Here is an 18,242-nt window from a genome sequence, read left to right on the forward strand (position 1 = left end):
AGAGAATCCACCCTGGAAAAAAACCTTATGAATATAATCACTCTGGAAAGACTTTCAGATGCAGTTCTGGCTTCAGCACAGTGTTAGACATCCCAGATTTCCTACTGTGCATGTACCCCTTTAAATGTGATATTTTTTTCTCTGACATACTATTGATTTTCATTTCTCAATAATATTCCATAACATTCGCATGCCATAAAACCAACAGTCATTCCCACTGGTTTCCTGTTTTGTTTTCTGTTGACACAAAAAATTCTGTGGAAATATTATGGGAACTGTTGGAAATTTATTTATGGAATAGTATGTGGCACAGTGGACACAATACTGTCTCTGAAAAAAAAGACCTCAGTTCAAATTCAGTCTGTGACACTTCCTAGCTGTGTGACCGAGGATAAATCACTTAGCCTCTCAGTGCCTCAGTTTTCCCCTATCCTGCCTAATGGCATGGGCTGCCGGGTTCTCTTCCCTATCTCAGGTCTTTGGGGATCAGCCAGATAAACATAAGAGAAGAGACTGCCAGAGTGAAGCAGAGGTGTAGGCTTTACTCCGGATACAAGCTACATGTCAGCATGCAGGGTGAGTTCTCTCTGCGGGAGCGTCCTCCTTCCTGAGGAGAAAGAAAAAAAACAACACCCCTCTCAGGCTTTCCTGTCCCCATTTAAGCTCTCCCAGCTGCATAGTTAACTCGTGGACTGTGCATGCTGTCAGCCCCTTAGTGAATTAACGAAAGGTGTGCTCAGACCATGGACCAGTCTCAAGGGGGGAATGCTCTCCCCAGCAAGTTTCCACTGAGAACAGGTGGAAAACAAGATAACTCGTGTCTCACTCCCTCAATTCCCAGCTGTTCTCTGGGGGGCCTCGTGAGAGCTTGGTGGTTTCAAGAAGCCCTCACCTTTACCTGACCCAAGACCATTCTCGTGAAAACTGAGCTTGTGCCTTAACATTCCCCATCTCTTGTACGATGTGCATAGTAGTAACACATCTCTGTGTTGGTGTGTGGATCACATTTGAGAATATCTATCCATTGCTTTGAAAGCTTTAAACCACTCTTTGAGTCTTTATTCTTATCACTGCTTGGGTCACAAGCGTCATAATAGAAAAGGTTTGGACAATGAAGTCATTTTTTAATAATTGAGGTTGCTATTCAAAATAGTGTAGAGTAAGGCAGTATGTTATAGGGCACTGAGTTTACTATCTGGAAGCCTTGAGTTTACATCCTGTCTGAGATGCTCTCTGACTTTGTAACTCTGGGCAAAGAACAACCTCTCTTTCCTCAGGTTGGTCATCTCTGAAATGAGGAGGTTGATCCCAGTGAGTATAAGCAAAGCCACGAAGAAACAGGCAAATTGGACACAAGCCCAACAAGAATTCCAAGAAGAACGCAAAAAGAATAATACAGAACAAAAGAAGATTTTAAAAATCAAATGAGAAGGTTAGAGGAAAATTAGGAAAATCAATAAAAGCAATTGAAGAAAATTATGACCGAAGCAAAAGCAGCTTAGTGAAAGAGTCACAAGAAATACTGAAAAACTCGTCCTTAAAAATCAGAATTGTCCAAATGTTCAAAAGAGGTTCAAAATTTCCCTGAAGAAAATGATCCCTTCAGAATTGGAATTGGTTAATTGCAATGTGATCACACCATGAGTGATCTAGAAACAACACAATAAAAATTTTAAAGAGAAGAAAATGTGAAATATCTCATAGGAAAACTAGAGGCCTAGAAAAACAGATCAGGAAGACATTAGGAATTATCAGATTCCCTAAAAACAATCATAAAAAACCAAAAGCGCTTAGATGTCTGATATCAAGAAAATAGAAAGGATATCTGTTCTATTATAACCAGAAGGTGAAGCAGAAATTCAAAGAACCTTTTGGTCATATCCTGGAAGGAAGCCAAAAATGAAAAGTCCTAGGAATATTTTTTTAAAAATCTAAAACTTGTAGGTCACGAAGAAAGTAATTCCAGAAAAAAAAATCATTCAAATACCATGGAGCCAAAAATCTGGATTAATAAAATTAACTAGACACTACTTTTAAGGACTGGAGAATATAGAATATGATATTCCAGAAGTTAAAGGAGGTAGGATTAAGATGAAAAATAATTCAGCAGAGCTTAGTGTAATTCTACATGTGACAAATGGATATTTAATGAAACAGAATTTTTAAGGCCTCTTAAAGACTCTAGAGCTGAGTAGGACATTTAACACAAAATTCAAGAGAAGCAAAAAAAGTGAATATGAGTGAGACATCATAACGGACTTGCAAAGTTTAAACTGTTAACATTCCTATGTTGGGAAAAACTAAGAACTTGATGATCATTGGGATATTTAGAAGATTACTCAGAAGAAATAGTTATGCATTCATTGTGTTGGGATGGTCTTAAGACTGGAGGAGTGAAAAAGGGATACAATGAGAGAGAGGGAAGAAAGAGGAAAAATTGGTGAAATTAAACGTAAAAAATTTCGAGGAAGACTTACCAATGGAAGGTCAACAAATGCTGCAAGGTAGGAAGTGTATATCTAAATCTATGTGTGCATATATGTACATGGGCAAGTAGGAGGAGAAAGAGTAAGAGAATGGCTAGGGGTAAGAGGGAGAGTATATTCAGGGAAGTTAGGGTTAATGATCAGAAGCAAAGCAGGGGAAATGAAGAGGGAACAGGGTAAAAAAGTGAAGGATAAATAGAAGAGAATAGGATGAAGGGAACTACAGAGTTAGCAATTATAATTGTGATAGTGATGAACTCACCCAGAAAATAGTAAGGGATAGCAGGATAGATTAAAAACCAGAATCCAACAATATGTTGTTTCTAAGAGAGGCACTTCCAACTGAAAGACATGCATGTTTCCAACAGTGGGTTAGAGCAGATTTTATGATGCTTCACTAAAGTAAAAAGAGAATGGACAACAATCCTGATCTCAGGCAAAGAGAAAGGCAAATACCCCTAATTGAAAGAGGCAGATTGGGTGGCATAATGGATAGAGTGCTGTGCCTGAAGTCAAAAATAGTCATATTATCTTCCATGAAATTATCAAGGAAAACTGCCCTGATGTTGTAGAATCAGAGGGTCAAATAAATATTGAAAGAATTCCCAATCACCTCCTGAAAGAGACACGAACAGAGAAACTCCTTAGGAATATGGTGGCCAAATTTCAGAGTTCTCAGATCGAGGAGAAAATACTGCAAGCAGCTAGAAAGAAACAATTTGAGTACTGTGGAAATAAGGTCAGGACAACACAGGATCTGGCAACTTCAACATTCAGGGATCGAAGGGCTTGCAATGGGATATTTCAGAGGTCAAAGGAACTGGGATTGAAAGCAAGAATCACCTACCCAGCAAATCTGAGTATAATACTTCAAGGGAATAAATGCTCATTCAGTGATATAGATGACTTTCAGTCATTCATGTTGAGGAAAAGGCCAGATCTGTATAGAAACATTTGATTTCCCAAGACAGAAATCAAGGGAAGCATGAAAAGGTAAACAGGAAAGAAAAACCATAAAAGACTCTCTAAAGCTGAACTATTTACATTACTACATGCAAAGGAAATATCGTTAGCTCTTGAATCTTTTTTCATTATTTGGGTAGATGGAGAGTTTGTGCATACATCTGGTAATTGGAACTTGCCATTTTTAGATGCTATGTGGCTATTAAGTGACTGTATGGATAGCAAGAAAGGTGGTCTGATCCTCCAATCCATGATGCCAGTAAGCTGGTGAGATGCTGGTATGAACTGCAAAAGGTGATCTCATGGGAAGGGTGAGAGAGCAACTGTTCAGCCTGGACTGAGGTAGGATTCTCCTTATTCAATTTCCCCACTGACATGTGGCAGACTTGAAGCCCGACTGAATGCAAGTGGACAATCTAATCCTGTCTGGAATTGACGTGAAGTTGGGGAGATATTGTATCCCTGCAATGTCCCTACTCTTGGTGGCAATTTCCTGTAGTCAAAAGGTTTGCAAGCTTAATACCAGATCTGTTCAATTATAGATTATGAGTAGGGGAACATCGGAGGTTAAGTCTAAAATTGAGCTGTTAGGCAGGCGACTTAAACAACAATAAGTCAAGGTCCTTTAATTCTTAGTAATACTGTGGAGACAGGTCAAGAGCTTGAGAAGTTGGCAACATAAATATTATTTGTGTCTCGGTTAATGCTTAAAAAAAAATTCTTTTGTGGTCCATTTTCTAAATGCTTTAAAAAAGAAGTATCACCTAATGTAAAGTTAGAATTGTTTTATCTGTTATAAACTGTGTTAAAAATGAAAAACAAAAATTTAAATAAAAGAGTCAATCCAGTATGGAGAATCTTTAATAAACTTTGTTTTTTTTTTTTTTGCTTTAAAAAAAATATATTTTAACAGAATCCAGCACTTGTAGGTCAAGAAGAAAGCATTATAACTAGCCAGAAAACTCCTTAAAATACCATGGAGACACAATCAGAATAGCTAAGATTTAGCGGACACTAATTTTAAGGTTTGGAGAGTTTGAAATGTAATATTCCAGAAGGCAAAGGAAGTAGGATTAAAATTAAGAATAAGCAATTTAGTGAAACTCAGGACAGTTCTGTGGGTGAGAATGGATAGTTAATGAAACCAAGGACTTCGAATCACTCCTAAAGAGTCCAGAACTGAATAGGAAATTTGACATTGAAATAAAAATCAAGAGAAGCAGCAAAAGATAATCATGAGTAAGACATCATAAGGCACTTGCAACGGTGAAAGTGTTTACATTACTCTATGGGGACACCTAAGAACTTTATGATCATTAGGGCATTTAAAAAGAGATTACTTAGTGTCCATTGTGTTGGGATGATCTCAAAAAAGGAAGGGAAAAGTGAGAAGAGAGGATGCACTGAGAGCGGGGAAGAGAAAGGAAAAATTGGGCAAATTAAATCATGTAAAAGAAATGTTCAAGGAAGACTGCACAATGGAAGGAAAACTGGTGGTTCAGGGTAGAAAGTGTATACCTAAAACTGTATCTCTATATTCCTGTAAATATCTGTACTCGGGCAAGTAGGAGGGGAAAAGGTAAGAGAAATCAGATTATGCAGGAGTGTATATTCATGGAATTTAGGGTTAATGATCAGAAGTAAAGCTGACTTTTGAAGAAGGAATGAGGTAAAAAAAAAAAAAGAGAGAGGGATAAGTGGACAAGAATAAAATGGAGGAAAATGCACAATTAGCAATTATCATTGTGAAGGTGAGGAACTCACCCAGAAAATAGGATACCAAGAATTCATTAGAAACCAGAGTCCCACAATATGTGCTTATGTTGTTTATAAAAGAAACACTTCAAACAGAATGACATGCAGACTTCAAATACTAAGTTAGAGCAGAATTTATTATGCTTCAGCTAAAGTGAAAAAGAGTATGGGTAGCCAACCTGGTCTCAAATAAAGAAAAAGCAAAAAATACCCATAATTGAAAGCTCTATTGTGTGGCACAGTAGATAGAGGGCTGGGCTTGAAGTCAGAAAGACTTATTTTCCTGAGTATAGATCTAGTCTCAGATACGATGTGACACTGATCAAGTCCTGTAACCCTCTTTGCCTCATTTCTTCATCCGTAAAATGAGTTGGAAAGACATGCATCTTTGCCCAGAAAACCCTAGGTGGGGTCACAAAGAGACATGACTGAAATGACTGGCAACAAAATGAAGAAAATGAATGAAAGCACATTTTGCTGATAGGCAGGTTTTATTAAACTTTTTCCACCAATGACCTGTTTTTGCTGTTGATATTTTTATATGATTTCAGATGTATAGGTAGACATCATTAGGTACGCAAAATATTTCCTGATAATAAGTCATAAAGAAATTTATTTCAAAGCACTCCTTTGGTATCCATATAATTTTACCATTTATTAAAAATCAAAGCAAATTTGTATAATAATGAGATGGGTGTGCTTTTTTATTTACAGAAAGAATTAAGTCTTGGTGAAATATTTGATACTGCAAGATGTAGAGCTCTTCATTTTTTTACAGTTGATTGATATTTTGACTTCATTATCTTCAGCTCTGAGAATGGCACTTTGCATAAATCCATTGTACCAAACTGCAAAAGTTTGTTTAGGGCCATTTCAGAAATAGTTGGAAATTCTGTCCTAATCCCAAGTCATGTTTCCTTTCATGATTTTTTAGGAAACTCAAGTTTTAAACCTGTGTCACTTGATAACTCTCCAAATTCTTCGTGAAGTTTTTAATGACAGATAACTGATTTTTTTTTTTATTTCAATGGAGTGCAGTTTATGAACTCAACTTAATTTTTTAGAATGAAAATTTATAGGAAGTGTTTCTGAAACTGTCTCAAGGAACTTCAATTGATCAATTATAATTGTTAGAATTAAATGTTTGGGACAAATTCTGGAATAATGGGAGCAGAATAGAAATAGGGCATGGCAGTCTTTTAACTCAGGAGTCTACTGTGATTAATGGGAAAGGTCTCTCTTGCTGTAGCTGAAGGGGACCACTATATGACAGGAAGTGTGCCACAAAGCCAGCACCATCCCACTCCATAGCAGACCAGTGGAAAATCCAGAGTCCCAGGGTAATGGAAGGCAAGTGCCAACATCAGAACCCTAGGCACGCCTTCACAGAGCCAGAGCAATCTGCACACATCAGCATCTGAATCTAACAGTGTTTTAGCATAGCCCAAGGAGAGGGGTAGACCTCCAGCAGCCTGACTACCCCTCTCGCACACCTCACACCATGAGCTTGAGAGTAATCCTGGTGAAACGCAGAAGGACCTCACCTGACCTCAGCACACAGCAGGCAGCTCCAGCTCAGCAACAGGTAAATGACATATAGCTTTCAGCTGCCAGAACCAGAGGTCTCAGCACACAAAGCCAGTAACCAAGCCCCTAATCCCCAGCAAAAGAAGCATGGTACAGAGCACTCTGTGCCCCAGAAGCAGAGATCCACTTGAAAAGCCAGGAGAAAGGCAATTGCAATGAGGAAAAAGTAAATTAGAAAAGCAAAGACCATAGATTCTTACTATGGGGCAGAGGTGATGAAAATATAAATTCAGAAGAGGACAGCATTGACACTATGCCCACATCTGAAACTTCAAAAGGGAATGTGAATTAGACTCAGGCCCAATAAGCATTCTTGGAGCAGCTCAAGAAGGATTTAAAAAGTCAAATCAGACAGGTAGAAAAAAATAATGAATTATTTTAAAAATACAGTAGACAAAATGGAAAAAAGAATCACTGAAGAAAATAACTGCTGAAAAAGCAAAATTGTCCAGAAGGAGGTACCAAAGCTACTTGAAGAGAACAATTCATTAAAAATTAGAATTCAGCAGGCAGAACATAATGACTCTATGAGGCATCAAGAATCAGTCAAACAAAATCAAAAGAATGAAAAAAGAGAAGAAAATCTAAAACATCTCATTGGAAAAACTAGTGACCTGGAAACATATATCCAGGAGCCACACTTTAAGGATTATTGGTCTACCAGAGAGCCATGATGAGAAAATGAGTGTGGATAGTATCTTCTAAGAAATCATCAAAGAAAACTGCACTGAATTTGTAGATTCAGAGGGTAAAATAGTCATCAAAAGAATCCACTGATCACCTTCTGAAAGAGATCCCAAATGGAAAATAACAAGAAATATTGTAGCCAAATTCCAGAACTATCAGGTCAGGGAGAAAATACTGCAAGCATCCAGCATGAAACAATTCAACTACAGTCTGGATCGCACAGAAACTTGCAGCTTCTACATTAAAAACTCAGAGGGCTTAGAATATGATATTCCATAAGGCAAAGGAGCTTGGAATAAAACCAAGGATCAACAATACAGCAAAACTGAGCATTATTTTTCTTTTTCTTTTTTTTTCTTTTTCAGGGAAGGAGATTGACAGTCAAGGAAATAAGGGACTTCCATGGGTTCCTGCCAAAAAGACCAGAACCCAGTGGAAAATTTGATCTTCATATTTAAGACTCAAGAGAGGCATAAAAAGGTAAAAGGGGGACAAACATGTTATTCAATAAGGGTAAACTTTTTACATCCCTGCATGGGAGGATGACACTTGTAAATCTTGAGAACAGTATCTTCATTATGATATGTAAAAGGGATATACATAGACAGTGATTGTGGGAATAAATTAAATGATGTGATGATAAAAAACCTAATTAAGGGCTGCAAAAGGATTGTAATGGGAGGAGAAAGGAAGAGTCAGAAAAGAGTAAATTACATCACATGAACAAGCACAACAATACAGTTGAGGGAAAGAAGTGGGAGATGAGCCTAGTTTGAACTTCACTCCCATCAGTTTTGATTCAAGGAGGGAATAACATAAGAGTTAAGTACAGAAATCGAACTTGCCTTACAGGCAGTAGGAGGGGAAAGGGGAAAGGAAAGGGTGGTGGTGGCTAGAAGGGAGGGAAGAAAGAGTAAGGGAAAAGCAAAAGAAAAGGGAAGGGAGCTGATAGAAGGGAAGGAAGATTGAGGGAGACAGTGGGCAAAAGTAAAATTCTTTTGAGGAGGGAAAAGGAGAAATAAAAATATAAATGGGGCAGGGGGCGGAATGAGATGGAGAGAAAGACACAGATAGTAACCATAACTGTGAATGAGAATGGGATGAATTCTCCCATAAAACAGAAGTGAATACTAGAATGGATTCAAAACCAAAATCCTATGATATGTTGTTTTCAAGAAACACATTTGAAACAGGGGGATACATACAGGGTAAAAATAAAAGGGTGGAGCAGTAAATATTATGGTTCACCTGATGTAAAACAAATGTAGGGGTAGCATGCCTAATCTCAGACAAAGCAAAAGCAATAAATGGATCTAATGAAAAGATACCAGGAAGGAAACTATATCCTGCTAAAAGGCACTATAGACAATGAAGTAATCTCATTGCTAAACACATATTTATAGAGTGATATAGCATCCAAATTCCTAGAGGAGAGGTTAAGGGAGTCACAGAAAGAAATACACAGCAAAACTATAATAGTTGGGGACTTCAGCCTACCCCTGTCTGAGCTTGATATAGTTAACCTCAAAATAAATAAGAAAGAAGTTAAGGAACTTAATAGAATTTTAGAAAAGGTAGATATGGTATAACTCTGGAGAACACTGAATGGGGACAGAAAGGAATATACCTTTTTCTTGGTACATGACACATACTCAAAAACTGGTCACATTCTAGGGTATAAGAACCTCCAGTCCAATGCAGAAAGGCAGAAATATCAAATGTATCCTTTACAGATCATGATGCAATAAAAATAAATGTAATAATGAGCCATGGAAAGATAGATCAAAAATGAATTGGAGACTAAGAATGAGTGGATCAAAAAGCAAATCATAGAAACAATCAATAACTTTGTTTGAGAGAATGTCAGTAATGAGACAACATGCCAAAATTTATGGGATGCAGCAGAAGTGCTTCTGAGGGAAGGTTTAATATCTTTGATTGCTTACATGAATAAAATAGAGAAAGAGAAGATGATAGAATTGGGCATACAACTGAAAAACTACAAAAAGAACTAGTTAAAAACCCTCAATTAAATACCAAGTTAGAAATTCTAAGAACCAAAGGAGAGATTAATAAAATTGAAATAAAGAAAATTATTGAATTAAATAAAACTAAGAGCTGACTTTATGCAAAAATCAATAAAATTAATAAACTTTGGTTAATTTGATTTAAAAAAGAAAGAAAAAACGCAAACAGCCAGCATCAAAAATGAAGACTGAATTCCCCACCAATGAAGAAGCCATTAAAATAATAATGAAGAATTATTTTGCCGAATTGTATGCCCATATATCTGACAATCAAAATGAAATGGATGAATATTCACAAAAATATATAGTCCTCAGAGTAAGAGAAGAGGAAGTAAAATGCTTAAATAACTCCATGTTAGAAAAAGAAAATATTAACAAAAAGAGTACAGTCCTTCATCATGAGCATCATACATTGTGATCATTTAAGATTATACCAGGAATACAGGACCGGTTCAGTATTAGGAAAATTAATAGCATAATTGATCATATCAACAACAAAACTAGCAGAAACCACATGGTTATTTCAATGGATACAGAAAAAGCTTTGGACAAAATACAACATGTATTCTGATTAAAAATCCTAGAGAGCAAACAAATAAATGGAGCCTTGCTTAAAAAGATAAGGAGTATCTACTTCAAACCATCAGCGAGCATTATCTGTAAAGAGGATAAGCTAGATGTATTTTCAATAACAAGGATATCCATTATCACCACTGTTATTTAATGTGGTACTAGAAATGTTAACGTTACCAATAAGAGAAGAAAAGGAAATTGAAGCAATTAGAATAGGCAAAGAAAATATGAAGCTTTCATTCTTTGCAGATGATATGGTGATATACTTAGGGAATCAAGTAAAAAATTCCTTGAAATAATAAAGAACTTTAGCAAAGTTGCAGGATACAAAATAAAGCCACAGAAATCATTGGCATTTCTAGATATTACTCATAAAGCCCCACAGCATGAGATAGAAAGAGAAATTCCATTGAAGATTACCATAGACATGATAAAATATTTGGGAGTCTACCTACCAAAACAAACCCAGATACATAATTACAAAACACTTCTCCCACAAATAAAATCAGATCTAAATAACTGGAAAAACATCATTTGCTCATGAGTAGGCTGAGTTAATATAAAGAAAAATGAAAATTCTACTGAAATTAATTTACTTACTCAGTGCTGTACCAATCAAACTACCAAAATTTATTTATAGAGCTAGAAAAAAATCATATCAAAATTGATTTGGAAGAACAACAGTACTGGAATGTCCAGAAAAGGGAATTAATGAAAAGACATGCTGAGGAAATTGGCCTAGTCATATCAGATTTTAAATTGTATCATAAAGTAGCAATCATCAAAACTACTTGACGCTAGCTAAGAAACAGAGGAGTAGATCGGTAGAGGAGGTTAAGTACAACAGACACAGTAATCAATGATTATAGCAATCTACTGTTTGATAATCCCAAAGTCCCCAGCTTCTGGAATAACAACTCATTGTTTGACAAAAAGTGCTGGGAAAACTGTAAAATAGTGTGGAGGAAACTGGGCATAGACCAATGTCTGACACTGTATAGCCAAATAAAGTCCAAATTGGTACATGATTTAGGGTACATGAACGCATAGGTGATACTATGAAGAAATTAGGGGAGCAAGGAATAGATTATCTTCAGATTTATGGAGAATGGAGGAATTGGTGACCAAACAGGAGATAGAAAATATTAGGAAATGCAAAATGGATAGTTTTGATTACATTAAATTGAAAAGTTTTTGCACAAACAAACCCAATACAGCCAAGATTAGGAGGAAAGTAGAAAACTGGGAAAGAATTGTTGCAACTAGTGTCTGAGATAAAGGTCTCATTTCTAAAATATATAGAGAACCGAGTCAAATTTACAAGAAATCAAGTCATTCCCCAATTGATAGTTGGTCAAAGATATGAACAGGTAGTATTAGAGGAAGAAATTAAAGCTATCTACAGTCACATGAAAAAATGCTCTAAATCATTACTGATTAGAGAGATGCAAATAAAAACAACTCTGAGGTATCACATCACACCTATCAGATTGGCTAACGTGACACAACAGGAAGATGATAAATGTTAGAGAAGATGTGGGAGAGTTGGAACTCTAATTCATTGCTGATGAAGCTGTGAGCTGATCCAACCATTCTGAAGAGCAATTTGGAACTATACCCAAAGGGCTACAAAAATATGCTTACTCTTTGACCAAGCAATATTGTTTCTGGGACTGTATCCCAAAGAGATCATAAAAATGGAAAAAGCTCCCACATGTACAAAAATATAGCAGCTCTCTTTGTGAGGGTCAAAAACTGTAAATCAAAGGGATGCCCATCAATTGGGGAATGGCTAAATAAATTATGGTGTATGAATGTAATGGAATACTACTGTGCTATAAGAAATGATGAACAGGAAGACTTCAGAGATGCCTGGAAAGAATTATATGATCTGATGCTGAGCAAAAGGTGCAGAACTCAGAACTTTGTACACAACAACAACCACAGTGTGCAACGACTTTTTCTGGTAGACTTAGAAATCCATTGCAATGCAAGGACTTAAGAAATTCCCAATGGTCTTTTAAGGTAAAATGCCTTCCACATCCAGAGAAAGAACTATGGAATTCCATTGCAGATTGCAGCAGACCATTCCCTTTTGTATTACATTTTGGTTTGTTATATGATTTCTCCCATTCATTTTAATTCTTTTATAGAACGTGACGAGGGTGAAAATGTATTTAATAGGATTGTATGTGTAGAACTTACATAAAATTGTATGCCATCTGGGGGAGGGAGGTGGAGGGAGGGAAAGAAAAAATCTAGGGTGTATGGTAGTGATTGTGGAACGCTGAAAATAAAGAAATAAAAAATAAAATGAGGAGATGGGTCCCAGTGACTATAAGCAAAGCCTCCAAGAGAAAGCCAAATTAGACACAAGCCCAATAAGAATTCCTGGAGAGCTCCACAAAGAAAAAATAAAAATCAAAAGGAGGTTTTAAAACTCAAACATGAATGTTTGAAGAAAGCTGGGATAATAAATAAAAACAATTGAAAAAATATGACAGAATCAAAAACATCTTAGTAAAAGATGCATAAAAAAGACTGAAAAAAATGCCATGAAAATTGAGAATTGATCAGCTGGTGTTGGTATCTTAATCACTGAAGAAGACAACCCCTGCAAAATTAGAAGAGGTTAAGTGGAAGGTAATAACACCATAAGCAATCTTGATAAAATAACACAAAATAAAAATTAAAAAGGGAAGAATATATGAAATATGTTAGAGGCAAAATAAGTGGCCTTGAGAAGAAATCAAGGAGAATTCAAGAATTATTAGACTCCCTAAAAGACATGATAAAAAACAAAAGAGCCTATATGTCAGATATCAACAAAGTACAAAGGAAATCTGCTGTATCGTAAGTAGGGGGCCAACCAGAAATTGAAAGAACCTACTGGTAACCTCCTGAAAGGAATCTCAAAATGAGAAATTCCAGGAATATTTTAAACAAAATCCAGAACTTGTAGGTCAAGAAGAAACTATTGTAATTAGCCACAAAAAAAATTCCTATACATGGAGCTAAAATCAAAATAACAAAATTTTGTAGACATTAGGACTGGAGAATTTGGAATATGATATTCCAGAAGGTGAAGGAAACAATAATTTAATTAAGAATAATCAATTCTATAGGTGAACAATGTGTATTTAATGAAACAGAGGATTGTTAAACAGTGCTAAAGAGTTTCTAGCTGAATAGAAAATTTGACATTCAAACACAAAATTCTAGAGAATCAAAAAAAGATGAACATGAGTGAGACTGGAAAAGGTTCAACTGTTTACATTCCTGTATGGGGAAATCTAAGAACCTTATGATCACTAGGACGTTTAGAAGGAGATTACTCAGACAGAGGGCATGGTTATGAGTCTGTTGTGTTGGGCTGATCTTAAAAGAATGGAAGAGTGACCAAGAGGGAAAGGAGAGGAAAAATTGGGAAACTTAAACATGTAAAAAAAATGTTCAAGAAAGAGTTTATGATGGAAGGAAAACTGAACTAGTTGGAGATGGGAAATGTGTATCAATATATAAGTATACATACACACAGGTAAGTAGGAGGGGGAAGAATTAAGAGAAAGGGTGGGGGTAAGGGAAAGAGTATATTCAGAGAGGTTAAGGATAATGATCAGAAGCAAAGCAGACTTTTGAATAGGGAATAGGGTATACAAGTGAAGGATAAATAGAAGAGGATAAGATCAGGGAACTACACAGTTAGGAATTGTAATGGTGATAGTGATGAAATCAGTGAGAAAATAGAAAGGGATAGCAGGATAGATTACAAACTAGAATCCAAAAATATGTTGTTTGTAAGAGAGGTACATCAAACAGAAAGACATGCAGACTTCAAATAGGAAGCTTGAGCAGAATTTATAATGCTTTACCTAAAGGAAAAAATGCATGGGTAGCAATCTTGGTCTCAGACAAAGACAAAGGAAAATATCCCAAAGGAGCCAGATTGGGGGCACAATGGGTAGAGTCCTGGACCTGAAGTCAGAAAGACTCCTCTTCCTGAGTTCAAATCTATCCTCAGACACTACTAGTTATGTGCCCTGGTCAAGTCACTTAACCCTGTTTGCTTCAATTCCTCATCTGTGAAATGAACTGGAGAAGGAATTGGAGACCACTCCAGGATCTTTGCCAAGAAAGCCCCAAATAAGGTCAGGAAGAGTGAGACATCACTGAACCAACTGAACAACAACAACAAAAAGAGGTAATAAGTCACAGTCTATTTTGTTAAAAGGTACCATATTAAATGAATTAATGACAGAAGAGGACATGCACGTGCCAAATGACGAAGCATAGAGATTCACTTTTTTGGTAAATTTTTTTTAAGTTTTGAACTAAAATAGAAAATAATAAAAGGAAAACATTTCCATATACACAGCAGGCCATAATTGAGGATTCAATATAAAACAACAGATTTCCATTGAAAGAAAACCTATGTAACAAATACGACATGTTGTTTTCAAAGTTATTCAGCTTTTCTTTGCTTTCTTAGTGGTTTTCCTTTTTTCTCGGCTGTGTGCTTTTTACTTTATTGTTTTCTTCCCTCCCCCTCACTAAAAAAGGTTGCAATTAAGTATGGAGATACACCAACACACACAAATGTATCTATAAACAAACATATAGTCATGCATGTAAGATACTATGCTGCTTTCCTATCATCTGTTTCTCTAGATAGTGTCTTCTTTCATAAGTCCAAATCCTCCTATGTTCTTTTGAGTCAACCATCACATCATTTCCTATACCACAGCAATGTTCCAACCCAATCATATCCTGTCTGAAAGATTGTCAGTGAAAGGTTTCCCCCAAATTTTCTGCATTCCTTCTGTTTTTGGCTGCATAGATTTTATGGATATAGGAAAATTTTAATTTAACATAATCAAACTTATCCATTTTATACTTCAACAATGCTCCCACCTTGGAAGATAGTTTAAGGTCTGATACTGCTGAATCTCCTTCCTGTACATCTTTTCCTCCTGATTTTTTTTTAAAGGTCTTGACTATTTGTTCTTCCGAATTTACTTTGTTGTTATTTCTTCTAACTCAGTAAAATAATTTTTTTAGTAATTTAATTGGGATGACATTGAATAAATGATTAGTTAGGTAAAATTGTCATTTAAAAATTACCTTGGCTTTACCTACACATGAACAATAAATTTTACGTCAGCTATTTAGACAGGAGTTCATTTTTATAAAAAGTATTTTTATGTTTATGTTCATATATGTCTGCTCTGGCAGGTATAAGCTCAAGTATTTTGTACTGTCTCGGTACTGTAAATGGTCTGTTGTGTTTCTCTTTTGTTGCTGAAGAAGACCATACCACCAGAGAAATGATGACATGACTTGCCGTTGATTTTGTTTTAAGTCAGGGAGTGCTGTACAAGGTCGCCAGCCTCGATTCTCCTCTGGAGCCATCAGGATGACTGGAGATGGCCCAGCATGCAATGGGAGACAACATTGAATAACATTGCTGAAACATAGTGCAGGTTCTCTATTTTTCACTTTTCGTTAAATCCATTTTAACTTTAACTTTGTCTGAGATCATCGTTATTATCCCTGCTTTTTTTTTACATACTAAATTCTACTCCTGCTCTTTGTTTTAGTGTGTTTCTTTCCTTTTAATAAGGTTTCTTGGAAGTGACATGCTGTTCAGTTAAAATTTTTACTATTCTCTCCATTTCCATGTCTTGCATAAATTCATTCCATTGATATTCTAAGCTACAACTACTTGTGTTCTTTCCTTCTTCCTAGTATTCCTTTTTATACTCATCCTTATTTACCCTATCCCTCCTCACTACTCTGCTTAGTTCTATTTGCCACAATTAAAATTATGGTGTTTAGATTCTAGAATTAATGGTTCAGAAAGTGTCTCTGGTTAAAAAAAATAGCCAGCGGTTAGTGATCTCACTGTTAGATAGGATCCACTGGAAGCAGTATGCAGCTGTTCCTAGCACAGCACACAATTGTTGGATGTCATTTTCAAGAAGTTTTGAAGGGCCTGTATGCAATTCAGGAGAAACAATGAGGGCCAGCAGACAAAATAGAAACCAAGGCACTCACCTTGGGGAGGCAGCATTGGCTCTTTGATGTGGAAAGCTTGCAGCCTCTCAGATGAAGCTGAAGAAGAACATGGTGACTGTCAGCTTGGCAGATCTCAAGACTGCCTACAGCTAGCAGAAGATCATTAATGTACTGCACAGGAGATGAACCCCTGAAAGTGATGGAAGTGAAGTATTGTTACAAAAGCAGAACACAGGAAAGGACTTTCTGTGTACTCTTGAGGCCAATGGGTCCACTCCCACAATGTATTCTTACAGGAGAACACAAAGAAGTATTTAGTGTCTGGGTGAATGGGAATACCAAAGAAGGTGGAGCAAAGATCTATCACAGTAACCTAGGTCACCCCACAAGGAAGTGAGAAGATGATGGTCATAGAATCTGTGATGACTGGGGTCTGGGAATTATATAAGTATTTATAGCAGGCACAAAACAAAAAGTAAATGGGCTTACCAAGTCCAATTTGGGTCTCTTCATACAGAAGAAAAAACAGTTACCAGGAAATCTATGCAGAATGATGATGCCTTGATCCTTCAAAGAGTCAGTAATGTGTAAAACCTTCAGTGGCCTCCCCTCACAAAGAATACAGAGGAGTGCATGACTAGGGCCCTCTCTTAACCTTGATGGGAAAGGGAATAGCAGATTTTAATAATCCCACATCTGAGGACCAAGTTTCCCCCAGAGAATCTGGGATGTCTACTGATATTTCTGGACTATCTATCCATTTGTCTCCCTTGGACATTCTCAAAAAACATAGGGTACAGGGAGAGTGGGTCCTCAGGGGGTTGCAAACCAGAGATGCATCCAGGGAGCAGGACATCATATCTATGAGCTCACAGAGAAAATAGTGACCTCATAGATTACTGGGGGACTCAGGCAGAAGGAGAAAGGAATGCTCACAGACCAAAGAGCCAACAGAAACAATTCTGGGAGACAGGCTGGCCAGTGAAAAGCTTTCCCAAGACCTCACCTCCATTTCAGGGTCCAGTAGTAGAACAATAACTCACCTTAAGGGTCATATGGGGTTCACTAGTGTGGCAAGGGGTAGATAGGCAGGGAGAGTTGCAACTAGAACATCAGGCTCCAACACAACGAAAGGATCCTCAGCTGAAACCATTGTCCCCATCCATCCCACACATCCTCTTGCCAAAGACCTACATCTTGGTTTGTAAGGTGTTTTCAGGAAGGACCAGTATCAGTACCAGTACCTTTGGTGTGATGGCTCCCAAGCCCTTTTCAGGACTCTTCCACCTTTGGTGTCCACCTGTTCCCCCTAACTCTCACCTGTGGGTCCCAGAAGCTGCAGCCTGTGCAGCAGCCACACCCTGGTAAACCATTTCGGCAGACGGGTCAAACCAGGCTGAGGGAAACCAAGGGGTCTCAAATCCTTTGGTGAGTTATAGGGGTGTCTACCTCAAGCATGTGAAGACTTCATCTGGTGGAGTGGGTGGAACAATTTGTTACAGTGGCCACAAAGGCAGATGAAGCAAGTGATATGGAGTGCTTAGAGCTTGGTTAGACACAGAAGATGCCAAGGTCATCCACTGCATCCTGAGCCATCACCAGCTATCTTGACTCTGTCCTCCTACTGGACTATGATGGCTCTGGAGGAGAGTGAGGCTGAAGACTTCGTGCAACTCTGCCTGACTTAAATTCAAATTACACATGAATCAAAATGCATCACCCACACCATTTCACCATTATGCCTCAAAGTCCTGTGGCTATAGGCAAGTGATGAAGCAGCCAGTGTGGATATACAGAGAGCTGTAGTCACAACCCTGCGCTCAGGTGGTCCAAGCCATAGGTGGTTGTTTACTGGAAGCAGCAGTGGGACTTGGCAGCCCCCTTGCTGGCTGAGCAGCCTTTTAAGGATCACCCTGCTCATCTCCTGGTGTGAGGAAGGGGGCTAGAAAAGGTGCCCTAAACATTGCCTGCTTACCCAACTCTGGCCTGATTGTCATAGCAGGCAGGGAATCTCACTATGTGGTTGAAACACAAAAAAAATGTCCAAAAACATCTGCAAAGATGATTCCACTCACCATTGAACACTAATAGACAACACAAAATCCAGGAGACCTGAAAGAAGAATTCCTCTTATTGCAAGAGAACTCAA

At 37.3% G+C, this 18,242-nt stretch overlaps 1 long non-coding RNA gene across 2 annotated transcripts in view; it reads right to left on the reverse strand.

Annotated features, from left to right (window-relative positions):
- Window positions 1-16,921, reverse strand: part of LOC140508236 (uncharacterized) — a 43,311-nt gene extending 26,390 nt beyond the window's left edge. For both annotated transcript variants that reach the window (XR_011968351.1, XR_011968350.1), the window contains exons 1-2: window positions 16,583-16,921; window positions 16,133-16,283 (exon numbers count right to left, since the gene is read on the reverse strand). This is a non-coding gene — a long non-coding RNA (uncharacterized lncRNA). The remainder of the gene's footprint in view (window positions 1-16,132; window positions 16,284-16,582) is intronic.
- Window positions 16,922-18,242: the final 1,321 nt, after the last annotated feature.

The sequence above is a fragment of the Notamacropus eugenii genome, chromosome 5, assembly GCF_028372415.1.
Source record: "Notamacropus eugenii isolate mMacEug1 chromosome 5, mMacEug1.pri_v2, whole genome shotgun sequence".
Lineage (NCBI taxonomy): Eukaryota > Metazoa > Chordata > Mammalia > Diprotodontia > Macropodidae > Notamacropus > Notamacropus eugenii.